Below are 19,170 nucleotides of genomic sequence, written 5' to 3'. Positions count from 1 at the left end.
TAGCAACTGCAGCATCTACCGTGTATACCAGACAAGATGAAATGCAAACCCTCCTCCCGCTTCTCTATAAAATATGCTGTAATAAGAGAGGGGGTGTTTCTGCTGAGTCTGTCATGTAGGACCCTATTCTTGTCTTTCTTCTAGAGCCTGCACCATCAGCAGCAGAACACAGAGCCAATGGTGTGTCCTGCCTGCCTTACATCTCTTGTAGAGAAGTTGTGGAAGAAGAGTGAGAGATGTGGAGGCCACTTGCAGAAATTCGTGTCCCGTTAGTTGTTGTGCTTTTAAGCCTTTTTCCTTCTCCAGTGTGTTGTTTTTGGCTCTTGGTCCAGGAGGCCCGCTGTGCCAGCCTTCTCAGGAGAGGCTCTGGCCTTCCTCTCCTTCAAGTATATCTGCTTTCTCAGAGTGCTTTCTGCAAGCCTTACCCTATGCATTTATTGTGGAAAAGCAGCTTATATTTCCTCACGTGCTGCTTCAGGCGCTATCTATCCATCTGGGTTGTGTTGTCCTTCAGTTATTGGTCTTCTTACAGTGATCAAGTGAACTTTTACAGATCTCCACACTTCTTGTCAAGGCAAAGAAGGTGCTGCTTTTAATCAAGAGAGAGGGCAACACAAATGCAGTCCTAAGTCACTTAAGCCAATTGTGAAGGATACAGTGTGTGCATAACTGTGGAGGACATCAGCCATTCAGTCCAGCACAGCTCAGCGTCTCTTCAGAGCCAGAGCTCCAGAGTCCCCCTGCCCCACTCCCACCTCCTGTGCTGGCAGGAGCAGAATGGTGAGGCCAGACCTGGGGCGCTGCACAGATTGGAGCCGCCAGGTGAACACAAGCCTGCAGGTACCATACAACACTTTCTTCCAACAAAGAAGATTGATTGCATCTTGGCCTCATCATTAAATGCACTATTATCAGAAGAAGCTGAAATAATGCATACAGTCACTTTAAAGGAAAGCAGGTTTCTTTGCGAACATGCCTATTATTTCAATAGTCCTTGAGAAGTATTTCAATAGTGGCCAGGTTGTTGCTTACTGAAATACATTTGGATTGAATACATATATATCAAGGGTTTTCTTAATTTTAGTTTGAGTTATTCCTGAAGTTCTCATTAAATTTACCATTTGTAAAGAACAGATTAAATGAAAATGGCTTTTAGAAAAATAGAGCTGGAAATTATTTTGGCCTTTCTGACCTGGAAGAGGCGATAATTTGCTGCAGCACCAGTGATTGGACATGTCTGACATTTAGGTATTCCCTCACAGTTTCAGACCTCTGTACAGATGAACTCTGTCTGGGACAGCCTGGCAGTCAACTTTTTGTTACCGTAACATAAATGAGTAGACTACAGCTGTCTTAAGCAATCTAGGCAGCCAGCACCAATGGAAATGAAACTCTGGTAAGGGCAATGATAAGAAAAGGATGTCTATTATCCACACTAATGCTCCTAACATTTTCGAAACAGCCATTACTTGTGTCTGTCCATAATTGTCCTTGCTACAGTAACGGTGCAATCTTTCTCTCAGAACACTTACAGAAATTTCTCTCCACTGACTTTTCCAAATGTAAACAACCTATACAGCGTCTTCTAATGTAAAACAAATGTGGTAAGTAGGTCCCACATTAAAGAATCACTTTGACTGGAATGTCTGAAATACTCAAGGGATGTATGGGTGAGTTTGAAAATGCGTTCCGTTTCCAAACTCAGTCCCGTAGAGATGTATGAGTGTCAGTAGGAGTTGTATAGTGCATTATTTCTGAGTTTGAATGGTTGCAGGAAGCAGACACAAAATAAGCTGTGGGTTTTTTGCTAATTTTAATATTTCTCAGGGCTTTTATTGCACATGAACGTGATTGTTTTTCAGTGTTGATGCTAACAAACAGTTGTCTATTTAAAAAGTGATGCATCTCCAAAATTCTCAGTTACAGCAGAACAGCTGGAAGCCAACATCTTTATTGTCCTGCCCCCTGGTTTGTAATCCTGTCAGATAAAACGTCTTGCCTAATCTCATTAGAATGGGAGTCAGTGCAAAGGCGGGATGTTGAGCAGTTCAGAATGGCTGAAAGCAGTGAAGTGAAAAGCGAGTTCTCACCTCTGTGTTAAGAAACATGATGTTCACAATACCTGTGTGGTACTTATGGTGTATAACTTTATTATGCAGCGTGGAGGAAATTTAGCAAGGCCCCTGAGTGTTTTGCGTCCCAATTTTGCCAGCAGCTGAGGCGCTGGTTTCCAGAGGGCATGGAAGTGATACCATACATACAACGAGGAGATGCAGCACCTGCAGGGAGACCAGCAGGGTCCTGCAAAGTAGCAGGAGTCCCAGAATACTGCTGTGTGCCAAAAACACAGGCTGGAAATGCTACAAAATGTGGTTTTATTGCTATGTTAGTGAGGCACTCAGCCCATTGAATGCTGGATGTTCTTCCAGTCCAATATAGAAATGTGGCAAACCTGCAGTTGTGCAGCTCCAGGACTGAAATGCTGCGGACACAAACTGTTTACAGATGGACTCTTACCTGTGCACGCACACTTGTGGCCGTAAAAGGAAGAGGGAGGGGGATCTCTACAAATTAGCTGCTTGAGAGGAAAACCAAATAGTCAAACTAGCAGCTTGGTAGTTCGATACTCAATTGCCTTTTGTTACAGTATTTTTCAAATAGCTGTTGCCATAACAACATAACATATTCTTCTTTTAATTTTTTTTTTCTGTTTGAAAAAAAAAAATATATATTCTTGCCAGAATTCTTCCATAATAACTCCATTAACTGCAGTGACTTCTATTGGTGAGGCCAGTGCTGATGTCTCCTGCTGTCACAAGTCACTCACCAGTCCAGCAGATGTTTTGTTTAGTAAGGCCAATTTGAGCTTTATAAAACATGTTGTGTTTTTTTTTCCCATCCTCAAAGAGCAAATATCAGTGAGGATGGGATTCAGAGACAATCATTTGCCATGAGACAAGGCATTTGGTACCTTTTGGGAGAATTTCTTCCATACAAATAAAACTGAATCGGGCCAAATTGTAAAGATTCTGCTTTAAAATAGTGACAGTGTGCCAAATAACAACATTTTGGCTTGTTAGGAACACACATATACCTAGCAAAAAAAAAGGAGGTGGAGGAGGAAAGGAGGCAAGAGATACAAATTCCTTAGAAGGCCAGTATTTTTTTCCCCATTCTGTAGTATCGATTTTGCTAAATTCTGCAGGTAAAATGTTGTAGATGAGAATAGTTTGGCACAGCCAAAGAAAAGTCATTGTAAAACAGTTGGAAAAAAACAAGAGGAAAGGGGTTTCTTTAAACACTGATGCTGCCCCAGAGTGCTGACAGTTTTATTTTGGATTCAAGTAATTTGCGTGACTAAGAACTAAGCACTTTTCCAGGCCATCCTCACATATGACAGTAACAAATGTGTTCAGAATATTATATTTAATAATTTGTCTACTAACATCATCTTCTTTCTGGAAACATTTTAATCGCCCATCAGTTCATCAGATTGAGCTGTCCCTCTGTATAATGGGTGTAATACTTTCTATGTCTCCAGAGAGGGAAACTGAGGTACCAGCTCTTCAAATGCTGTGTGACCACAGTCTTTTCTTGTTACATTTCTTCTACTTTCAAAGCATGTAACTTATGTATGGAAACTGCTGAGTCGTGGCCTGAACCTCTGATTGATCACCTGAGGCGAGCCATGAGTCAGCCAGAGGAGCACAGGTGAAGGCAATTCAGCTGTGCTGCCGGAAGGTCTATCTGCCTAGACCTATTTAAGAGCTAACTAGCAGTAGGGAAGGATCTCTTTTGGAGATCTGCTCTGCTGCTGTTTTGTGGGTGAGTCCAGGATAGGGGTAAGCCTTCTATTTATTCTTTTTTGTTATCATGGTCTACTTTGCCTAACTCTCTTGTTTATTTTGTGATTATAACATCCTAATATTCTTTGATTATACATTTCTTGACAAGATCTCTAGAAATCAAAATAGGCATCTTTTTTAGTTTATGAATTGTATGTCCTTCATTTTCATCAATACTAAATATACAGTAGATTGAGTATCAAAATTAATCATTTTTGTCAGGGTCCTTTAGTAATCAATCAGACCTATGTTTTCTTGGAAACTGTTTTGTTTTTCAGGCTGTCATCATAGAATTAGAAAAGATTCTGTGAATTACTTTAATGCTTTAATGTATTTACTAAAATCCATGAGAGAATTAGAAAAATGTACCCTGTGTTATTTCTGTGCTGAACTGTCTATTGTGTTGTACTGGCCATCTGATACCAGCATCCTGCTTTTCTCAGAGAGGTGTGCAGGGGTGCACATCCACGTGTGTGCACGTGTGACCATGGTTTCTTTGCACTAGACAAAAAGCACGTTTTTAAATCTGTAAAAGTGAAAGGTATTGCTAAATCATGTATTGATTTCCATACTCCCAGAAATCTGCATTCACAGGAATGGTTTAAATTAAATTCTGGAGAGGGTATCTAGGTTTGAACAAGTGTAAATGATGTCGGTACTTGGTTATCTGGTAATAAGACTTCAGTTACACTCCTGCTTTGAGGGCACATCTTCTGCGTGGTTTGTGAAGGTACCTCTCATTCCAGGTCACCTGAAGCAGCAGTCCTTAATACAACATCACAGATCCTGGAGCTCTATTGTGAAAACTCAGAGAGGATGGTGATTTCTTCCTGTGTAGTTTAAGATTTTTTTTTTCTTCTAATATGTAGCTGAAAATATTTCTGTAACTGAATTAATTTCCTCCACATTCTGAAGTGTTTAAAAGCATACCCACGCTGATGTATTTCTCTTGTAAGAGAGCAGCAGGTCCAGCTTCGGCATGTCTGCTCAAGGGTCTCTTTTTGGTTCAGCAGCAGATCTGTGACGGGCTGAGGGAACTCTCCTGGATCCTATGTACAAAAAGGCTGAAGCGCTGCTGCAGGCTCCTGCAATATGATGGTGATGTGAATGATGTCCATCCCCACCGCTGCCTGTTGGATTTCTTTTGCTGCAGTCGGGTTGTTCAGTCTGACATTGTTTCATGAAGACAACACATCTGCAGTTTGTAAATTGAGAGAGAGGTACTACATGCACCTTTGTTACACCCCCTGTTGTTTGCGTGTCCACGTGAAAAATGTTAGTGAGATGTATTAAATGCACCAAGAGCAACCATCTCTTTTGCACCGCCCTGCTGCAAAGGGGGTTGAGAAGACAAACTTGAAACAAAAAGAGCTTTCATACCATGGTCCAGTGCGACAAAGTCATTGTAGGTTGCTCTTAACTACCCAGGGAACTTTCAAAATGGGCACTATTTGAACTCCAGAGCAGGGCCTATAATCTTGCTTAATAATTACTTCAAATGTGACAGTTTAATGCAGTGTAGGTATCCAAAACGATTTCTGAAATTAATAATAGACATGCTTTATAGCTTACGCATGTCGAAAGTTATAAGACAAGTCTTGCCATAGAACTTGACTATCTTAACGTGACTTTTTAAATAGTCTGACAATTTAAAACAATTACATAGCATTTTGTTCTTGCTAACTTTTAAAACAAAAAAATGTTCCATTGTGTTTATGGGGCTGACTCTGGTGAGGTGACCTCTGTGGAGGGGTTACTCTTTGAAGTTCTCCCTGAAGAGCTTCAAGGCAGCTGTGTGTCTCAGAGTGTGATTTTGTAAGGTTTTGATGCTAGAAAACTGTTTAACAAACAGCTCCAAAATATTTAGATTTTGATTAATAACACACAGTGCTGTGGTATTTAAATAATATGAAGTATGAAATCTAACATGTGGCAGAAGAGTATGTGTTCCACATGGCTAGGAGGGCAGGAATGGAAGCACACCAGTATCTGAGCCACAGAGAGAGTTATACTAAGTCAGTTAAACTCTCCTGCTGAAATCTGTTCAACTGTTGTCTCTGCTCGTGTCAAAGCCTTTCCTGTGACGCTGTGGCTACAAGAATGCTCCTTCAGCAGCGCTTTGTTCTGCAAGAGTCCGCGTGTTGTGGATATGCAGAGCCCTGCCTGTGACCAATGTGTGTACCCCACACACAGCAGTTTGGGAGATCAGCCCAGTGGCCCAGGACAGAGCTGTGGGAGTGATACTACCAAAACCTGGGGAAACTAGTTGGATATAACATCATGGAGAGCAGTGCTCACATGGACATTGGTCATGGGGCCTCAGAACTGGGAAGTGCCTACAGTTTGACAATCTTCAGCGTTGAAACTTTGCTGACAAAAGAAGTTTTATGTGGCCAAAAGAAGGCTTACTCTGTCTGTAGGCAGTAAAATACTGCTGTGCATGATGTCTTTGCAATGAAAGGGCTTTTGCTGATGTGAAGAAATACTGAGCTGGCCTGCACTTAAGGGTTTGTTTGAGAATCCCACCTCCCTTACACCCTAATTACTATTGGGATAGGATCACATCTACTCCCATAGTAATCATATATTAGCCTTTTCTATTAGCTCTAGGATGAGAAGATAAGTTTGCATGCAAGTATTTATTTTATTAAATGAAAAGGAAGAAAGCTATCCAGCTCTGGCATTGTATACATGGCCTTATTTGCAGATATCTTTTAACCACCAGAACAGAAAAACTCAGACATTTGATTTCTATTTTGAGTCAAGCCAAAGGAAAAAGCAAAAGGTGAAAGCATTTTTTTTCCCCAAATATTTTTTCTCTACCATAGAAACAATATGTAAATGAAATAGCTATTTACTGTGAATACATGCACGCTGCAAATATGCAAGTGGTCGCTTAGCATGCTGCTGTAACGCTGTTATTGTCCAGTAGGTGAGGTGTACCTGTTATTCTTACCAATTTCCTATTTACTTACCCAAGTGTTTATTTGTTTATTTTCATTTGTAACGGTTGGAAACAGTATACAGCTGCAGAGATACGCACAACTGAGAGGACTCAAACCTGACTTTGTGAGCGTTTTCACCTTCGATCTACCAATTCTAAGGAAACCCTACCAAATGCAGTTCTGTTAGTGATGGGAGATCTAACAAAAGGCAGACTGGGTAAAATACAAACGTACCTTTAGCTGTGCTGTGCAGTCTAAAATAGAGTTGATGTTAAAGCGATTCTGTCTTCAGACCAACATAGCAAAAATGCAAAGAAAAGAGCTCACTTATCTAGCTGCACTGATCATATCTAGCCCACATTTGCAAATTGTTTAATTGTGAGTACTCCTAAGCTGGTGTTACTGCATTGTGAGGATTATTTTGCAGTTGTTGGTAACAAAATTTAAAATAGTCTCCATTTAGTCTCTTTCAGATGAGTTGAAGCTAGATGAAGTGAGAACTAAAGGTTTATGATAAAGAAAGGCCTTGTAAGCAAATGTCTTGATATGTGAGGGAACTATTATCTACTGACTGGAGTCTTACTTCAGAGCTAGTAACAGAGCCTCCTTTTCAGAGGTCATTCACCCCATCACAGAGATAATGATATGAAGAATTTCATAGAACATTTTATGAGCAGAAATGTGACTTCTTTGTGTTTGATTCTTCAGATTACTGTTTTTAATCTCAGCTTGAGTCTCAAGCTTCTTAATCACAGATTATTTGAGTGAATATCCACAAGAAATAGTACTTAGGGCTTTTGAAATCAGGACATTTTATTTCAGGTGCAGTATTTAAGTTGCACAGAGAACTTTCTACTTGTGCATGTGGGCAGATCAGGTATAGGAAGGAGGATCAAAGCCTGAGATGGCCTCGTTCCAGCTCCTTGTTCTGCACTCCAAGCAGGCTCGTCTGAAAGACACTGGAACATCATTTTTTCATCTGATGGCTCATTGATCCAACTGGCAAGGCTTCCCAGTCAAACCCTTCTTAGGGTATGTGATTCACAGAGCTGGGTCTGGGCAAGTTCAGGTTTAGTGATTTGTATGCTCGTCACCCTGGAGGTGTCTTGTTTTGTTACAATTACAAAAGAAAACAGATCATGTTTGTACTCTGGAGATATCATTGTCTGTGATTCTCCCCACATTCAAATATTTTGCAGAGTCCTCTGCTGAGCAGCTCACAGGGTAGCTCACACTTTCAGAAGTGTGTCCCATAGTAGGGGATGGCTACAATCCTCCTGGCATGATTTATGCGTACCCTGGTTTGCATTGTAGGCGTGCAGCTTTGGCATTATGCAGCTTCCTCATCCCTTTCAGAGCTGTACCCAGACGTCTTATTAAATGTGTTTAAGGCTGAAAGTTCTAAGGAGGAGTTATTGCATCCTTTGGAATGCAAAAATCAAAAAGTTTTGCTTTTCCTCATGCCTTCCAAATACTACGTGTTCTTACTATTTTCAAGTTGCGTTCATGACTCATGGATTTTTGAGTCGTGTTGTGGTTGAACATTGAGCATATACACAGTTATTGGATCAGGAGCAGAAAAAATAAAAAGTAGTGACAAGGAAAATTCAGGTTGGATGTCAGAAGAAGTTTCTTCACCAGAGAGGGGTTGGGCACTGGAACAGGCTCTGCAGGAAAGTGGTCATGGCACTGAGCTTGCCAGAGTTCAAGAAGTGTCTGGGCAGTGGTCTCAGACATATGGTCTGATTTTTGGGTGGAGCCAGGAGTTGTGCTTTAATGATCCTTATGAGTCCCTTCCAACTCAGGTTTTTCTATGATTCTAACTTTGAAATTGTTTTATAGGAAATCTCCGCTTATAATATTTCATCTCAGGTGGTGTTCCAGGTAATATTGGTATGAAATTGACCTTTGAGAAAGACCAGAAAGTATTTACTTTGTAAATTCATCTCTATATTGATTACATTTGCTCACTCCACTCTTATACGTGAGATCTCTGAGGCAGTGGTTTTGATTTGTAGCCTATTGGGGTCTTTGGATTGTTTCTAAAGAAATCTGATAAGGACATCTGAGAAACTATATTCATTTACAGAACATTACCTGTAACTATGGAATTAAATGCTTCTAACTCATCTTTCAGCTTTCTGAAACACTAGAGAAGCTTCCCAAATCTTTCTTTTTCAGGGTCTGAAGGTACTAAAAAGTCCTTAACGTTGTCTGTTCCTCAGAAGCCCTTGCTGGGGCTGCTTCTAAAATGGCTTGATGCTTCTCAGCTGGGTGGAAGACATTTAAGCAAGTGCTAAGTGTGACAAGTGTAGGTGAGAGGTTAGGTCCTGTTCTTAATTCCCTCATTCCTTTTCCAGGTTTGGGAACCTAATGCTGTATCTTGACTGTTCTGTCGTTCATCTTTGCAGGTACAGGTTGTGGAGATGGCTGCGAGTCAACTCTACAAATAGATACTGTGCTTCTTTATTGTATTATATCCTTGTATTAAGGATATTTTTGTGGCTAACACAGCTGGTGTTTTGGCAGGAGGTGTACCTGTTCTTCAGTTTCAGGGCTGTGAAGGTTACCTAGCTCCTCATGTTATTGCAGCAGTGAGATTAATGCTAGCACTGCTAACCATCATTTCCTTTGTTGCTGTATGCTGTTCTTAGGTATTTTGTGCTTGACAGTACACCTCTTAAAGGAAGTGTGAATCTTAAACTCAATGAACCCTGAGCCAAACAGCATTTCAGTCTTGTCTGATACTGGCAATATACCAAGTGCAAAATGGAAGGGAAAAAAAAAAAAGACAGAATAAATGATTGAAGATCACCTCTGGCCTGAGTCAAGAGGATTTCTTTCTCTGCCTTGCAGGCAGATAGATCTGCAGATGCTGCTGTTGCTGGTTCTCTTGAGCACATGGCCCATGAGCTCAAAAGTGAACCGAGGGAGGTCTCCTGTGTTGTCTCACAATGTCAACTCAAAACTATGCAGAATATCATTGCTGGTTTCCTACAGGAAAATGCTGAGGGTAAGTGTACTGAAATTGTATTGGGGTGGACTTTCTGTGGCTGGACATCTCTCTTGATTGTTGGATGCCTTTATAAAGTATCCTGTACTACTTCTGGGGTAGTGCAGAAGGCATTAGTCAAAATGGAAAATATCACAGATACCTGTTGTGAAGATGGTTAACTTTAGCTAAGATTTTAGTGAGAAGTATTCATGGTTTTATCCAGTGAAATAAGCAATGAAGGTGTGAGCTCCCCTTTCTGTTGTAAACTATAGGGGGCATTGAAGCAAAATTCTTAGGCATTTGTTTTCTTACATTTTTAACTGCATTTTTTAAATATAGACTGTGAGCCTTTTTTCTTTTCTGTTCTTCAAATACTAGTTTTGCCAGTGCAAAACTCTGAAATAAAGAGGAATTAGGGCCAATTGTTTGGAAGGTAAGCTGAGAGGGGCATATGAGCGTTCTTAGCTGCACGTTTTGGCCTACACTGCTATGGAGCCTGCTGGCATCCACTGCAGTTCTGCTTTGTCACTGTGGAGTTTTCTGGCAATTTCTGGACTCCTGGCTGGTCCTGATTGGAGTCACCAAACCTGCTTTGCTCTTCTTGCAAGCCACTCCAGATCTCTCTTAGTTTTTTGAGCTTTAGGTCTGTCATGCCAAGTGAAGCACCAACGGATATCATTTACAGATGATGTAAAAAAATTGAATGCTAATGTCACCGATGTACTTGGTTAGCATTTTGTATGTAATGTTTTTCCCCCTTTACAATCTCTGGGAACTTTGGGGACTAGGTTACCACACCACTTGTATCAAACAAGGTGAAAAATACTTTTTCATATTTAGATCTCTGTTTTTACCCCCATTTACATCATGGCACATTAAAGATTTCCATTGTTCAAATCAACAAACACTTTTTTTTTTAGGTTCCTAAATATTTTCACAATTTTGGTTTCCATTGGGTATTTGTCATTACTCAAATAGACTAATTGGTACCAAAGTACAGAATACGACATTTATTACTTGTGTTTTTGCAGATAGACTTTTCAAGCATTTATTAGAATTATTTGTTCATTATGATGCACTGCTTCAAATTAGAACCTTGACTTATTTAAACAAGGATTCTGAAGTCTTTAATGCGTGTAAAAAGGTCTGGAAAGAATACCGTTGTTTCTATGAAACAGTGATATTACTGCAAACACAACTGAGTGATGATGTTTTTGCTATTTTATTCAAGATGGTCAGAGCTTATATTTGCTCAACTCCAAGATCATTTCAGAGCTGGTATCCTAAGAATCAGCTAATGTTGGAAAGAAGGCGAATTATGAATGCAGCATGGCATAGTCATCAATAGACTACAAAATAACTTTAAAAATCATGCTTTGACAAACATGGCACAGCCTCTGCTGTAGCACCATATGCTCTAAAAGCTGCAGATACATTTTTTTGAAAACACTGATGAAGCCATTACTGCTCCATCCATTTGTTCATAGTATATATCATTATTCAAGAAATTTAAGAACTGTAATGATGGAAAATCACACAGGAAGAAAAGAAAAGGAACATGGACTTTGTCAGAAACAAGGGCTACATTTTTATTCAAGAGGCCTGTAATGATGGTAAATCACAGTGAAAGGCAGAGACAAAGCGGGGATCCCATAAAGGACTGACACGCCACAGTGGCACAAGTAGTAGAACAGTCATAGCAAGTGGATAAAAATAAAGAAAACAAAATTAACTAGAGGAGAGCTGGACTTGGGACGTAGTGCAAAACAGAAACAAATCATGGCAAATGCTACAGATTAATTTCAAAGAACCTGCCGAGAACGAATAGAGAGACAAGTTGCATCAATATTAATGAAGCTGAAATAGAACTCCAAACGACCACAAGTGCGAAATGGCACAGAAAGCATTTTCTTTTAAATAGGTTGGAGATTGGATCACAAGACCTTCATAAATATGAAGGGAATTCACAAAAGGCATCATTACAAGAAACGTGATAAACAATCACAGTGTAAATCTTACGGATGAACTGTAGGAAGATTAATTACCACTGTGCATATATATGTATATTTAATCCATAGTTTATAGACAAGATGTTCAGAATAGTAACAGTAAGAGTGTTTTTTGATAGCTAATTATCTATATACGTCTTAAATGAATCTTAGGCATTTTCAGGTATCAATCTTTATAAATTGTAACCACGTGTCAAGCATAGGATCTCCCTTAGCTAGGTGCAGAGCAGGTGGGTACCTCTCCTGGCAAACATTGCTCTTCCTGAAGGCACTCAGTGTCTGACTTTCAGCATCACAGAGATAAAATCAATGTATCTGTTTTACTTATGTAACAAATCAACCAGCTGATGGTTTTGCATCTGACGCAGCAGCGGCCATGCGCTTTCCCTTCCTCTCATAGCAGGTTATTGGTGTTACCTCAGTGCCTTCCTGCAGCCCCACAGCAGTTGTTGCTTCCACTCTGAGGCTTGTACTGCCCTGGCTGTAAATATGCTGACCTTTGCTACCTTGTAGTAAAGACGTGACGATCTGAGTAAAGCAATAAAACTACTTTATAAGGCAGAGTTTCCATTTAAACATGAAATGGGGGTATAAAGTACTGATATAAATATATATAAAGACATAGACCAGGTCTGGCAAAAGAACAGCGCTTTGTGGGAAGCCGTGCTCTTATTTTTCTTTGGTGGGAGGCACTGCAAGCAGCAGGCCATAGTTTAACTCTGGCTGAAAATGTCTCCAGGTCTGAAACTTAGTAGTGAAATCTGTATACAAGCATCCACACTTAAATAATACTGTGGTTACATTCCCAGAAACATCAGGATTGTGAGTCTGTTAATACCTTTGAAATTGCTGTGAATTTTTGATTTGTGCTTCATCTGCGCTATATACAATATATACAATAGTGTATAGACACACATTGTTTCCTTCAGACCTTCGAGGTGAACTAAGTAGGTCATCTGGAAGGATTTTACTCTTGGTTTATGCAGTTCTTTGTCAAGTGTGGGGGATACCTGGGTGCCTATGTTTAATTCATAAATTAGGGTTACAATTTATGCTCTTGTTCCTGTGTTCTGGAATAGAAAGTCACAGTAGAAGTTATGAAGTAGCTGGAAGGTCCTCTTTTGAACGCTTAAATGCAGTTGTCCTGTAGACTGTGGTTTTTGCCAGAGCTGAAGGAATTTTTTAGTATTTTATGAATAATGTCTCTTAACTTTCTGCAAGTAACTCTTCTTTCCAGCCTCCAGAAAAGCAGGTAAGTAGTATTAAAGTAATAATCAGTTTTATTGGAACACTTCAGGTTATAAGAATAATAACCACATTAAATTAAAAATCCCCGCATGATGTTCTTCAACATCTTGTTTGGTTCACATTTTGCAGTCATTTTGCAAATTAGATGTAGTGTGCAAAATTGTATAGTTTCCATTTTACTTACAAGTTTTCCAGGTAGCTCTATCAGTCTGTTCTTTCATCAAAATAGACTATCAGGCTGGGAAATAACTTAATATGCATTATGCTAGGCCCAGAATAAGATTTGCAGCTTTTACTGATAAGAATTTTTGAGCTCAGTAATCCAGATTTGTCAGTGTATTTTTGTACTGTGCTCAGTGTGTGAAATGAAACAGTTACTGTAGTAGTTCTTTCATAAAGAAATGACATCACAAATGTTTTAATGCCCTAGAACAGGAACAGAAAATGTCTTTGCAAACCAGTGTAACTCTGCTGTCCTTGGATTGGACTTAGCTGCAAGCAGTTAAGAGACCAGACTAATGCCAAAGCTGATATTGGCTTTAGTTATTATGCTGTAGTGTCTGATTCACACCTCACCCAAAAAGTCAAGTTTAGAGACAAATTGTAGGGAAAAAAGATAATGATATCTACAGTTTCTTTCAGATACCATCCTGGGCTGCCCATAGATTTATAGGAGACAGGTGCAGAGCTAGCCTTTTCACAGGCTTATTCCCAATCAGCATTCTTGCTGCGTTTTCTTAATAGTTACACAAGAACAGCCTGAATTCAGAGACGGCAATCTTGTAGGTTACAGCATCTCTTTCCATGTCACTAATACCCTTCAAGGAGTAAGAAGTATGTCACATTCACATTCCTTCCTTGTGCTTCATAGTTCAACTACTGAGTACCATTCACTTTTCAGTGCTACCACTCCCAGCACTAAATAATATGAGGTCTGAGCTTTTTTGTAGATCACTACCTTATCTTTCCTTCTAGCAGTCTTTTCATGTCTTAGGGTTTCATTTGTAGGAAGAAAAAAAAAAAACACCCCAAAAACAAACAAACAAAAAAAAAGGGTTGTGCTAGGATGGATCTAGAATCCTTAAAGCCTGGGGAAAGTCTGATAGAGTCTACTTGGTGATTGGTCCAAATTTAAAATGCTTTTCTCCGTTTTTAGTAGTAATAATCACAGAAGTGTTTTTATTTTAGGTTGGTACTTGCTTTTACACTGTCATTTTGCTGGGCTCCTGGAAATTTCAAAGTAGACCTGTCATTTTTTTTTTTTTTTAACTAAAATTTCATTAATTCCCTAGTAATTTCTCCTACTACAGTAGTTCTCTTGGTTCTGTCTGGGATCACATCTGTCTTTTGATCTCTTCAGTATGGAAATCTCAGTACATATTATACCTGTTAGCAACATCATCCATGCTGAAGTTAGAAAATTTGGCTGAAATATCCAGACTCATCATTTAGGACTAAAATATTAATGTGGTGGATCAGACTGTTATGCTCCTGAGCCATTTCAGTCTGGGCCATTGCAAAAAGTGGTAAGAAAGTGGTACTTTATGCCACCACAGTGATCCTGACCAGCTGTGGAGCAATGCTGACATCACTGACCATCTCCAACCTTCTGCCATTCCTTAAGCAAGAAGAGTGAATCATAGAATTGCAAGGTTGGAAATGACCAAGATCATCTAGTCCAACTGCCCTCCCATACCATTGCTACCACAAGCCTCTAAACCATATCTCGTAGGTAGATTAATAAATAGATTAATAAATAGATTGCAAAGTATAGTATAAATTTATTGATATAGAAGATGGTATAAGGGTGGATTCTCTATGGAATTGGATGAATCTACAGTTTAAAGAAAACACAACCAAAACCTAGTGAATCCTACTGAGCCTAGTGTTTTAAAATGTTGTATTAAAGTACTGTTCAGCTGGATGATGAGAGCCCTTAAATTCTGCAGAACACAATGAACAGTGTTTAGTTTGACTGTGCCCTCGGACAGCATTTCTTTTCAAGGCTGTCCTGTTGCCTCCCAGTGGCAAGGACCCAGGCAACCGTGGGTTGCTGATGTGCAAAAGCAACTTTGTTCTTCTAACCCCCTGGGTTGCGCTGAACATTGCCCAGTCACAGCGAGGATCAAGGGCTCTGTGTTTATTCCTTCAGTTCTCCAAAACCACTTATTTCTGCAGTTAACGGTGACTTTGCAGTAAATATATGTTCTGGGAAGCAGAAAGCAAAGAGTATGTTGGTGGCACAAACCACAAGGTGTTTGTTTTATTACTCTGCCTTAAATATTGTTTTTAATCGGGTAGAGTTGCTCTAGGGCTGTTTGACTTCTGCATGCATTCAGAATGTACAGTAAGCTATATTTTGGCAGTATGTTTGTGTTGGAGAGTTAAGCTGACATAATTGCACTCTAGGTGTTTTTGTTTTCCGTTAAACTTACAGAATACATCTCAAGTATCAGTTAGAATTGTTATGGTATTAGCTATACATGCCTGTTTGAAGGGAGATTGCTCACCTTTATGATAGATTTGGATAGAAACATTCAACCAAATAAGGCAAACTATCACTCCAGTTGTGACTCAAAAATAAAGGTATGTAAGGTGAAGTATTACATTGCCAAGAGAAGGTTTCTAACGGATGGAATCAAATGTTTTAAAATCTTATACCTGCTGCACTGAAGTGGCCATGCCTAACAGTAAATTAGGTGCAGAAGTTGAGATGAATAGCAGGCATTGTTACAGTTAATTGCACGATGAGGTATGAAGAGCGTAAGTAAACTATATTAAATCTTGCACAATTCTCGGATGTGCAGCACTGACTTTGGTACTGTATTAAATACATGGAGTAGAAGCAGCAGAAGTGGTCAACATCTTAACAATATTGTTTTCCTCTTCTGGACTTCATCTGTTTTTTCAGATATCTAAAATTGGAGTTCAACACAAAAAATAAATATGTTACTTCACATAGCAAACTGCTGATACCTGTATTATGCTTGTGAGAAGAACAAATCAGAGTTAAGTTTAACTGGCTACCAGGTAAATAGCAACTCTCTTGTCACACACAAATATTCATCTAAGTTCATTATTTTTATTTTAAGGAGACAGTTGAAATGTTTGTCTTCTGAGAGATTTGCCTAAACTAAAAGGATGGACAACAAAACTGACTGACAAAACATTAGGAGGGTGAGGAAATGTAATTAATGGAAATGTTCCTTGAAAGGAGCCTTTCAGGATGTTTGTGGTCTTATAACTCAAGCTAGGCAAATTCATCCTGTAGTTTTGCCATGAAATAGCTTTGCATGACCCCACTTTCAGAACACAGAGTAGTATGGGAAAGAGTGCACTGTCTAGATCTTTAGAAGGGTGTAAAACCAAGATGTGTTTATTCCAGACTGAACAAAAATGCTATTTGCTTACTGAAGGGTTTTATTTGTAGCTGTGAAGGCACGTTACCAGCAAGAACAGAATATTGATGATTATCACTATACTAATAGAAAAGCTCTGAGTGGATACAATAATCTTCTCTATTACACTGTAACAAAATCTTTTGTTGCTCAGACAGGAAATAAGTTGTAACTGTGATTTTTTTTTTTTTTTTTTTTTTTGTATGTAGTTCGAAGTTATGTATAAAAACAGGGAAACGTTTCTTACATATTTTTTGTAATGTTCAAGATTATATTCCTCTTATTGTGACCTAGATGATATATAATCTGATACTCTCACCTTGACTCCTTCACTCTGGTGTTTTTCAAGTTTTGAGAATTTAATCTTGCGGACTTAAAATAGGACGTGCTGTAAGAACAGCTTTTACTGTCTTCTCTCCTTCAATTTTCTTAGCAGGCAAACACTTGATGGTGTCTGTCTGTAATGGTTCAGAGGAACTCAGAGTCTGAGTTCAAGAAAATGTCTTTAATTTAAAAGCCTTGGTCTGACTTCTGTAACTTTCCACAATTAATTTTATGGATTCTAAATGATCCCTCTTTTTTTTTTTTTTTTTTTTTCCCCCTTAAAATCTCCAGTAAATTTCTAGATGCATACTCTGAAGAGGATTACCTTGTTATTTATTAAATTGCCATGTGAATAGTTATAAATAAATCCTCACATGTTTGCACTGGGCTTCTCTTGAGTATATGCCACCTTTATTAACATAAATAAGCATGAAAAAAAATGTATCAGTATGCGTGTTTCCCAGTGCTCCTTCCATCCAAAAGGATTGTTGATGCATGCTGCATATCCCTGGATGCTGGGTGTTCTATCTTTCCATTGCCCATTCCAGTGCGGGATTGTTGGGTTAGGAAGACAACCAGCAAATATGAACCCCACCTCTACTTGCAGTGAACAGGATTACTCTTCGTGCCTCGATGTTGCTCTTTCACTGATGTTGTTTCCAGAAGGGTCTTGCTCACCATTCATTTACAAGCAGTAATCATCCCAAAAAGCTTTTGGAGATCACATTCAATAAAGAAGTCTCTATGGGAGGACATCCTAAATAATGGCATGGCATCTTTTGACAGGGCCAATTTAGGCTGAGAGAACTGTTGTTTTCTTGCTGATTTATTTATTTTGGGTGAGCTGTTTTAACAGAAGTTAGACGGAAAATGAATTATTCTTCAGTTAAATTATTTTTAAAAAACCCACGAAAGCAAATTACACATGCAGCTGAGGTAAATATTTGCAGTCTTCAAAGTGTCATCTTCAGACATGAACATGAATTCATGATGCAAGAAAATAATGAACTAGGCATATAATACAGTCTGAGTCTAATCATTTTGGACTCATTTTCAAATCTTTTTTTTAATGCTCAGGAAATGATATAATCAAAATAATTTGGTTGGGGTATTAGTGGTCTTAATGACTCTTGCAGATAGTTAACTATTTTCAATGCATTTATAGAATAAAATTATGTATTTGTTTCTTTGAAAGAGAAAATGGAAGAATTATTTAGAGCTACACTGACGGTTATAAGAATAAAGTATCCAGGCTGTGTTGCCTCATACCATGTAGGAATACTGACTTCTGAAGCCAGCCACTTTTTCCCAAAACTGAGCAGAGGGTCACATCCAGTCCTGCACCTGGAGATTGAAGGGGCTCTGTGTTCCTGCTTTCTCCTTCATAGAAACTGTGGAGCTGATTCTGTAGAGTCGTTGCTGAAGCAGCGAAGATGCAGGTTATTATACTAATGATCACTCATTATACACTAAACTCCTGTTTACAGGTTAAATGGGACCCCTGCGTGGAGGTAATTTTTGTAGCACAACTGCAACGTCTTGCACATCCCTTTCACTTCCTTCTGCCTTGCCCAGCCCATTTTGGCAGACTGTGCTGCACAGAACCATGCAGGGCTCGATGATCCATTGCAGGAAGGTGCGGCTGTGGCCTGTGCACCTGCAGCAGCTGGCTGTGGGCTCTGCTCCCACCTCCTGCTGGGCCGCTGACTTCTCGGGTTTGGGCTGCCTGATGTGTGAAACCAGGGTTGTTTTTTATTTGTTAACCAGCCCATTTCTTTGACTCTTTGCTGATTTTTTTGGAGGAGGGGTTGACTGTTTCATTCTCCCAGGAGGGGAGCTCCAGCTGGTTGGTGCTGCAATGCTGGGAGCCCAGGATTGGTTCTCAATGAGATTTTGGAGTGTTGTGGCACACAGCCGTCTCTAGATGGGTAAGGCTCATTAACATCTGCTTTTTTTCTTGAGTGGGTGTGTGTACTTCTGCTGGTTTGATTTATAGTAAACGAGTTACTGCTATATATGCATATATTATTAAGCAAAAGCAATTACGTTTGATTGCAATGCATTCAAATGACGAACTGCCATCGGCAGTGGGCACTGCACTGGACTAAGGATGTCTACGTCCGTGCACGGCTTTGGAAAAGTTATTGGATGTGGCGTGGAATCTCTGTCAAGCTCCAGGAGCGTCTTTCATTGCGGCGCACCATTAGGAGAGGAACCACAGGTTCCCCACGGCCAGCCTCGCAGGCTGCAGCGCAGGAGCGCGGCGGGCAGCCCTTAGCAGCCCGGCCCGTCAGCGCAGGGAAGCTGCCTCCGCGCCGCCCCGCCCGCCTCCCGCCGCCGACCTTTCCCCTCGCGTGGGCTCGGCCAATGGGCGAAGCGGCCCCGCCTGTTCCGCCGCCGGCAGCT

General features: G+C 39.9%; 1 long non-coding RNA gene across 2 annotated transcripts; it reads left to right on the top strand.

Moving 5' to 3' along the window:
* The first annotated feature begins 3,821 nt into the window (after nucleotides 1–3,821).
* On the top strand, nucleotides 3,822–9,439 carry LOC122182010. 2 transcript variants are annotated; one of them, XR_006179664.1, is made up of 4 exons: nucleotides 3,822–3,842; nucleotides 4,856–5,065; nucleotides 8,972–9,105; nucleotides 9,202–9,439. It is a non-coding gene; the product is annotated as an uncharacterized LOC122182010 (long non-coding RNA). The 2 variants fall into 2 exon arrangements; XR_006179665.1 differs by lacking the exon at nucleotides 3,822–3,842 and adding an exon at nucleotides 4,600–4,664.
* The last annotated feature ends 9,731 nt before the right edge of the window (nucleotides 9,440–19,170 follow it).

Source organism: Lagopus leucura, unplaced genomic scaffold (assembly GCF_019238085.1).
Source record: "Lagopus leucura isolate 7727_CA_CO unplaced genomic scaffold, USGS_WTPT01 Super-Scaffold_100012, whole genome shotgun sequence".
Classification (NCBI taxonomy): Eukaryota; Metazoa; Chordata; class Aves; order Galliformes; family Phasianidae; genus Lagopus; species Lagopus leucura.
This window is presented reverse-complemented; position numbering and strand designations above follow the sequence as displayed.